Source organism: Somniosus microcephalus, chromosome 29 (assembly GCF_052327205.1).
Source record: "Somniosus microcephalus isolate GS21.2 chromosome 29, FLI_Smic_1.0, whole genome shotgun sequence".
NCBI lineage: Eukaryota > Metazoa > Chordata > Chondrichthyes > Squaliformes > Somniosidae > Somniosus > Somniosus microcephalus.
Genome location: NC_141015.1, coordinates 3877947 through 3886618, shown reverse-complemented (window position 1 = coordinate 3886618; position 8672 = coordinate 3877947). Strand labels below are relative to the sequence as shown.

The 8672-nt window shown below is 43.0% G+C and overlaps 2 non-coding genes across 2 annotated transcripts; both read left to right on the top strand.

Annotated features, from left to right (window-relative positions):
* The first annotated feature begins 567 nt into the window (after window positions 1-567).
* On the top strand, window positions 568-639 carry trnag-ucc (transfer RNA glycine (anticodon UCC)). The gene has a single exon. It is a non-coding gene; the product is annotated as a tRNA-Gly (tRNA).
* A 3933-nt stretch (window positions 640-4572) lies between these two features.
* Window positions 4573-4644, top strand: trnag-ucc (transfer RNA glycine (anticodon UCC)). Its single transcript has one exon. It is a non-coding gene; the product is annotated as a tRNA-Gly (tRNA).
* Window positions 4645-8672: the final 4028 nt, after the last annotated feature.

Genomic DNA, 8672 nt, shown 5'->3' with positions numbered 1-8672 from the left:
TGTTGTGTAAAGGTGTTCCCTGTTGTATAAATGCGTTCCCTGTTGTGTAAAGGTGTTCCCTGATGTGTAAATGTGTTCCCTGTTATGTAAAGATGTTCCCTGTTGTATAGATGTGTTCCCTGTTGTGTAAATGTGTTCCCTGTTGTATAATGATGTTCCCTGTTGTGTAACGGCCTGAATGAATATCATAGAAACATAGAAGATAGGAGCAGGGACAGGGTACTGAATTTGGATGATCAGCCATGATCTCATTAAATGGTGGAGCAGGCTCGAGGGGCCGAATGGCCTACTCCTGCTCCCTATATTCTATGTTTCTCCCTTAAAATTGATCTTCAATTCATTTATGTGGATTATTGTTTTAAGTCATAAAGGACTTTAAAATAATAAATGGGGTGAGGGCTCAGTCTAAGCAAGATAACTATTCACAGTGGCCATTGTTAATTGTAGGGAAAGTGCCTCAGCATCGTGCTTACGCTCTGATTAAAATGAATTCAAAATATCGTATTTGTCCCGCTGAAGATCCGAAAGAAGTGGTTAGTCTGTAAATATAAGATGTGGCTTGTGTGAGCGATGGTGGTATAGTGGTGAGCATAGCTGCCTTCCAAGCAGTTAACCCGGGTTCGATTCCCGGCCATCGCAACCGAGATATTTTTAACTCCTTGCAGGTCAGAACTGATTTATGGGAGACCTTGCAACAGGATTTTATAACAAATAAAAATCTTAATTACAATTGACAGAATACTTTCATCAACTAATAAATGATTTTCACAGTCAGAAGCAATATTAAAAATGGTAGTTAAAAAATCTTTAATCCTCCATGATTGTCCATCCATAATACAGCTGCCTGTCAGTGCTGTGAAATTTCAGCCTCCAGACTGTATTGAAAGCGACAGCATTGCCCTCAAATAGCCCAGAATCCCGGACACAGCAACACACGTGTTCGGAAGCTCACCCTGGCGACACAAGGACACTCAGCATTACACCACCCACAATATGACACACAGAAAACCAGCAAGGGGCTTTCAGGACACACAAAGGGAGGGATAGAGAAAGACACTGAGGATACCAGAGAGAGACAGACAAACAGACTGCGTTGCACGAGCGAGAGACAGAGACTGAGGGAAAGACAGAGACTGCGAGAGAGACAGAGGGAGAGCTAGACAGACAGGGAAAGAGAGACTGAGAGGAAGGGAGGGACTGGTATGAAGATGTTTTCTGTTGTGTAAATGTGTTCCCTATTATGCAAAGGTGTGCCCTGTTGTGTAAAGATATTCTCTGTTGTTTAACGATGTTCTCTGTTGTGTAAAGACGTTCCCAGTTGTGCAAAGATCTTCTTTGTTGAGGAAATATGTTCTCTGTTGTGTAAAGATTTTCTCTGTTGTGTAAAGCTGTTCTGTTGTGTAAATATATTTTCTGTTGTGTAAAGGCGTTCCCTCGTGTGCAAATATGTTTCCAGTAGTGTAAAGATGTTCTCTGTTATGTAAACTTGATGTAAGTAAAATATAAAGTGTGATAAAAAAATAAGTGCGCTGCAACAGATGTTTCTCGTTGGTGTAAATCAAAATGTAAATAGCAGAAGATGGCTTCGATCCATCGATCTCTGGGACCATCATGCTTCCGCGGCGCCTCTTTGCTGTGGGTGATATTTATCTTCCGATGCCTGTCAGTGCTAAGTGTTAGCGAGACAAATTTCAGCCTCCAGATTGTATTGAAAGCGATAACACTGAGGAAACCATAGAGAGGCACAAAGGTGTTCCCTGTTGTGTAAATGTGTTCCCTATTGTGTTAAGGTGTTCCCTGTTGTGTAAATGTGTTCGCTGTTGTGTAAAGGTGTTCCCTGTTGTGGAAATGTGTTCCTTATTGTGTAAAGATTCTCCCTGTTGCGTAATGATACTCCCTGTTGTGTAAATGTATTCCCTGCTGTGTAAAGGTGTTCCCTGTTGTGTAGATGCGTTCCCTGCTGTGTAAACGTGTTCCCTGTTGTGTAGATGCGTTTCCTGTTGTGTAAATATGTTCCCTGTTGTGCAAAGGTGTTCCCTGTTGTGTAAATGCATTCCATGCTGTGTAAATGTGTTCCCTATTGTGTAAAGGTGTTCCCTGTTGTGTAAATGTGTTCCCTGCTGTGTAAAGGTGTTCGCTGTTATTTAGATGCGTTCCCTGTTGTGTAAAAGTGTTCCCTGTTGTGCAAAGGTGTTCCCTGTTGTGTAAATGCATTCCATGCTGTGTAAATATGTTCCCTATTGTGTAAAGGTGTTCCCTGTTGTGTAAATGTGTTCCCTGCTGTGTGAAGGTGTTCCCTGTTGTGTAAATGCGTTCCCTGTTTTCTAAATGTGTTCCCTGTTGTGTAAAGGTGTTCCCTGTTGTGTAGATGTGTTCCCTGTTGTGTAAATGTGTTCCCTGTTGTATAAAGAGGTCCCCTGTTGTGTAAAGATGTTCCCTGTTGTGTAACGATTCTCCCTGTTGTGTAAATGTTTTCCCTGTAGTTTTAATGTGTTCCCTGTTGTGTAAATGTATTCCCTGCTGTGTATAGGTGTTCCCTGTTGTGTAGATGCGTTCCCTGCTGTGTGAAGGTGTTCACTGTTGTGTAAAGATGTTCCCTGCTGTGTAAACGTGTTCCCTGTTGTGTAGATGCGTTTCCTGTTGTGTAAATGTGTTCCCTGCTGTGTAAAGGTGTTCCCTTTTGCGTAAAGGTGTTCCCTGTTGTGTAAAGATGTTCCCTGTTGTGTAAAGATGTTCCCTGCTGTGTAAAGGTGTTCCCTGTTGTGTAAATGTGTTCCGTGCAGTGTAAAGATGTTCCCTGTTATGTAGATGCTTTCCCTGTTGTGTAAAAGTGTTCCCTGCTGTGTAAAGGTGTTCCCTGTTGTGTAAATGCATTCCATGCTGTGTAAATGTGTTCCCTATTGTGTAAAGGTGTTCCCTCTTGTGTAAATGTGTTCCCTGTTGTGTAAAGGTGTTCCCTGTTGTGTAAAGATGTTCCCTGTTGTGTAGATGTGTTCCCTGTTGTGTAAATGTGTTCCCTGTTGTATAAAGATGTTCCCTGTTGTGTAAAGGTGTTCCCTGTTGTGTAAAGGTGTTCTGTGTCACTGTCCGTCTCCTCACTGTGACCTTGTGCCAGGGTTTCACTGTGGCCAAGAGCACCATCTGGTGATGGAGAGGCGGTGCTGCAGGAAGGTGTTGAAAGGGGAAAGTCGAGGCTGCTGCTTGTTTGCAGCATTTGCAGCTTATGTTGGTGCGAATAAAATGATTTGAAAATTGTGTCGCAGGTTTTAGTGTTTATTGCAGGTAGGCAGTTGATATAAGTAAAGTGTAATAAAAATAAGTGCGATGTGATCGTGGGCAGCAACAGATCATTCTTGTTGGTGTAAATCAGAATGCAAATAGCAGAAGATGGTTTCGATCTATCATACCTCTGGGTTAAGAGCCCAGCACGCTCCTGCTGCGCCACTCTGCTACAGGGTACAAGACGTCTCCAGCTACCTGTCAGTGCTAAGTGTTGGGAGACAAATTTCAGCCTCCAGACTGCATTGAAAGCGATGACACTGAGGAAACCAGAGAGAGACAGACAAACAAACTGAGTAACACGAGGAAGAGACTGAGCGAAAGTCGGAGACTGCGGGAGAGACAGAGGGAGAGAGAGACAGAGGCGACTTTGAGGAAGGGTGAGAATGGTATGATGGTGCTTCGTGTTGTGAAAAGTTGTTCCCTGTTGTGTAAACGTGTCCCCTGTTGTGTAAAGTTGTTCCCTGTTATGTAAAACATGTCCCCTGTTGTGTAGATGTGTTCCCTGTTGTGTAAATATGTTCCCTGTTGTGTAGATGTGTTCCCTGTTGTGTTAAGGTGTTCCATGTTGTGTAGATGTGTTCTCTATTGTGTAAATGTCTTCCCTGTTGTGTAAAGGTGTTCCCTGTTGCGTAAAGGTGTTCCCTGTTGTATAAATATATTCCTTGTTTTGTAAAGATGTTTCCTGTTGTATAAAGATGTTACCTATTGTGTAACTGTGTTCCCTGTTGCGAAAAATTGCTCCCTGTTGTGGAAATGTGTTCCCTGTTGTGTACATGTGTTCCCTGTTGTGTAAAGGTGTTTCCTGTTGTATAAATGCGTTCCCTGTTGTGTAAAGGTGTTCCCTGATGTGTAAATGTGTTCCCTGTTATGTAAATGTGTTCCCTGTTGTGTAACAGCCATAATGAATATCATAGAAACATAGAAGATAGGAGCAGGGACAGGGTACTGAATTTGGATGATCAGCCATGATCTCATTAAATGGTGGAGCAGGCTCGTGGGGCCGAATGGCCTACTTCTGCTCCATATATTCTATGTTTCTCCCTTAAAATTGATCTTCAATTCATTTTTGTGGATTATTGTTTTAAGTCATAAAGGACTTTAAAATAATAAATGGGGTGAGGGCTCAGTCTAAGCAAGATAACTATTCACAGTGGCCATTGTTAATTGTAGGGAAAGTGCCTCAGCATCGTGCTTACGCTCTGATTAAAATGAATTCAAAATATCGTATTTGTCCCGCTGAAGATCCGAAAGAAGTGGTTAGTCTGTAAATATAAGATGTGGCTTGTCTGAGCGATGGTGGTATAGTGGTGAGCATAGCTGCCTTCCAAGCAGTTGACCCGGATTCGATTCCCGGCCATCGCAACCGAGATATTTTTAACCCCTTGCAGGTCAGAACTGATTTATGGGAGACCTTGCAACAGGATTTTATAACAAATAAAAATCTTAATTACAATTGACAGAATACTTTCATCAACTAATAAATGGGTTCTCAGTCAGAAGCAATATTAAAAATGGTAGTTAAAAAATCTTTAATCCTCCATGATTGTCCATCCATAATACAGCTGCCTGTCAGTGCTGTGAAATTTCAGCCTCCAGACTGTATTGAAAGCGATAGCATTGCCCTCAAATAGGCCAGAATCCCGGACACAGCAACACACGTGTTGGGAAGCTCACACTGGCTACACAAGGACACTCAGTATTACACCACCCACAATGGGACACACACAGAATGACACACAGAAAACCAGCAAGAGGCTTTCAGGGCACACAAAGGGAGGGCTAGAGAAAGACACTGAGGATACCCGAGAGAGACAGACAAACAGACTGCGTAACACGAGCGAGAGACAGAGACAGAGGGAGAGATAGACAGACAGGGAAAGAGAGACTGAGAGGAAGGGAGGGACTGGTATGAAGATGTTTTCTGTTGTGTAAATGTGTTCCCTATTATGCAAAGGTGTGCCCTGTTGTGTAAATGTGTTCGCTGTTGTGCAAAGGTGTTCCCTGTTGTGGAAATGTGTTCCCTATTGTGTAAAGGTGTTCCCTGTTGTGTAAATGTGTTCGCTGTTGTGTAAAGGTGTTCCCTGTTGTGGAAATGTGTTCCTTATTGTGTAAAGATTCTCCGTGTTGCGTAATGATTCTCCCTGTTGTGTAAATGTGTTCCCTGTAGTTTTAATGTGTTCCCTGTTGTGTAGATGCGTTCCCTGCTGTGTAAACGTGTTCCCTGTTGTGTAGATGCGTTTCCTGTTGTGTAAATGTGTTCCCTGCTGTGTAAAGGTGTTCCCTTTTGCGCAAAGGTGTTCCCTGTTGTGTAAAGATGTTCCCTGTTGTGTAAAGATGGTCCCTGCTGTGCAAAGGTGTTCCCTGTTGTGTAAATGTGCTCCCTGCTGTGTAAAGGTGTTCCCTGTTATGTAGATGCGTTCCCTGTTGTGTAAAAGTGTTCCCTGTTGTGTAAAGGTGTTCCCTGTTGTGTAAATGCATTCCATGCTGTGTAAATGTGTTCCCTATTGTGTAAAGGTGTTCCCTGTTGTGTAAATGTGTTCCCTGCTCTGTGAAGGTGTTCCCTGTTGTGTAAATGCGTTCCCTGTTTTTTAAATGTGTTCCCTGTTGTGTAAAGCTGTTCCCTGTTGTGTAAAGATGTTCCCTGTTGTGTAGATGTGTTCCCTGTTGTGTAAATGTGTTCCCTGTTGTATAAAGATGTTCCCTGTTGTGTAAAGGTGTTCCCTGTTGTGTAAAGATTCTCCCTGTTGTGTAAATGTTTTTCCTGTAGTTTTAATGTGTTCCCTGTTGTGTAAATGTGTTCCCTGCTGTGTATAGGTGTTCCCTGTTGTGTAGATGCGTTCCCTGCTGTGTGAAGGTGTTCCCTGTTGTGTAAAGATGTTCCCTGCTGTGTAAACGTGTTCCCTGTTGTGTAGATGCGTTTCCTGTTGTGTAAAAGTGTTCCCTGCTGTGTAAAGGTGTTCCCTGTTGTGTAAATGCATTCCATGCTGTGTAAATGTATTCCCTGCTGTGTAAAGGTGTTCCCTTTTGTGTAAAGGTGTTCCCTGTTGTGTAAAGATGTTCCCTGTTGTGTAAAGATGTTCCCTGCTGTGTAAAGGTGTTCCCTGTTGTGTAAATGTGTTCCCTGCTGTGTAAAGGTGTTCCCTGTTATGTAGATGCGTTCCCTGTTGTGTAAAAGTGTTCCCTGCTGTGTAAAGGTGTTCCCTGTTGTGTAAATGCATTCCATGCTGTGTAAATGTGTTCCCTATTGTGTAAAGGTGTTCCCTGTTGTGTAAATGTGTTCCCTGCTGTGTGAAGGTGTTCCCTGTTGTGTAAATGCGTTCCCTGTTTTTGAAATGTGTTCCCTGTTGTGTAAAGGTGTTCCCTGTTGTGTAAAGATGTTCCCTGTTGTGTAGATGTGTTCCCTGTTGTGTAAAGGTGTTCCCTGTTGTGTAAAGGTGTTCTGTGTCACTGTCCGTCTCCTCACCGTGACCTTGTGCCAGGGTTTCACTGTGGCCAAGAGCACCATCTGGTGGTGGAGAGGCGGTGCTGCAGGAATGTGTTGAAAGGGGAAAGTCGAGGCTGTTGCCTGTTTGCAGCAGTTGCAGCTTATGTTGGTGCGAATAAAATGATTTGAAAATTGTGTCGCAGGTTTTAGTGTTTATTGCAGGTAGGCAGTTGATGTAAGTAAAGTAAGTGCGATGCGATCGTGATCAGCAACAGATCTTTCTGGTTGGTGTAAATCAGAACGCAAATAGCAGAGAACGGTTTCGATCCATCGACCGCTGCGCCACTCTGCTACTGGGTACAAAACGGCTGCAGCTACCTGTTAGTGCTAAGTGTTGGGAGACAAATTTCAGCCTCCAGACTGCATTGAAAGCGATGACACTGAGGAAACCAGAGAGAGACAGACAAACAAACTGAGTAACACGAGGAAGAGACTGAGGGAAAGTCGGAGACTGCGGGAGAGACAGAGGGAGAGAGAGACATAGGCGACTTTGAGGAAGGGTGAGAATGGTATGATGGTGCTACGTGTTGTGAAAAGTTGTTCCCTGTTGTGTAAACGTGTCCCCTGTTGTGTAACGATGTTCCCTGTTATGTAAACATGTCCCCTGTTGTGTACATGTGTTCCCTGTTGTGTAAATATGTTCCCTGTTGTGTAGATGTGCTCCCTGTTGTGTTAAGGTGTTCCCTGTTGTGTAGATGTGTTCTCTATTGTGTAAATGTCTTCCCTGTTGTGTAAAGGTGTTCCCTGTTGCGTAAAGGTGTTCCCTGTTGTATAAATATGTTCCTTGTTGTGTAAAGATGTTTCCTCTTGTATAAAGATGTTACCTGTTGTGTAACTGTGTTCCCTGTTGCGAAAAATTGCTCCCTGTTGTGGAAATGTGTACCCTGTTGTGTACATGTGTTCCCTGTTGTGTAAAGGTGTTCCCTGTTGTGTAAAGGTGTTCCCTGATGTGTAAATGTGTTCCCTGTTATGTAAAGATGTTCCCTGTTGTGTACATGTGTTCCCTGTTGTGTAAATGTGTTCCCTGTTGTATATTGATGTTCCCTGTTGTGTAACGGCCTGAATGAATATCATAGAAACATAGAAGATAGGAGCAGGGACAGGGTACTGAATTTGGATGATCAGCCATGATCACATTAAATGGTGGAGCAGGCTCGAGGGGCCGAATGGCCTACTCCTGCTCCTATATTCTATGTTTCTCCCTTAAAATTGATCTTCAATTCATTTTTGTGGATTATTGTTTTAAGTCATAAAGGACTTTAAAAAATTAAATGGGGTAAGGGCTCCATCTAAGCAAGATAACTATTCACAGTGGCCATTGTTAATTGTAGGGAAAGTGCCTCAGCATCGTGCTTACGCTCTGATTAAAATGAATTCAAAATATCGTATTTGTCCCGCTGAAGATCCGAAAGAAGTGGTTAGTCTGTAAATATAAGCTGTTGCTTGTGTAAGCGATAGTGGTATAGTGGTGACCATAGCTGCCTTCCAAGCAGTTGACCCGGGTTGGATTCCCAGCCATCACAACCGAGATATTTTTAACCCCTTGCAGGTCAGAACTGATTTATGGGAGACCTTGCAACAGGATTTCATAACAAATAAAAAGCTTAATTACAATTGACAGAATACTTTCATCAACTAATAAATGGGTTCTCAGTCAGAAGCAATATTAAAAATGGTAATTAAAAAATCTTTAATCCTCCATGATTGTCCATCCATAATACAGCTGCCTGTCAGTGCTGTGAAATTTCAGCCTCCAGACTGTATTGAAAGCGATAGCATTGCCCTCAAATAGCCCAGAATCCCGGACACAGCAACACACGTGTTGGGAAGCTCACCCTGGCTACACAAGGACACTCAGTATTGCACCACCCACAATGGGACACACACACAATGACACACAGAAAAC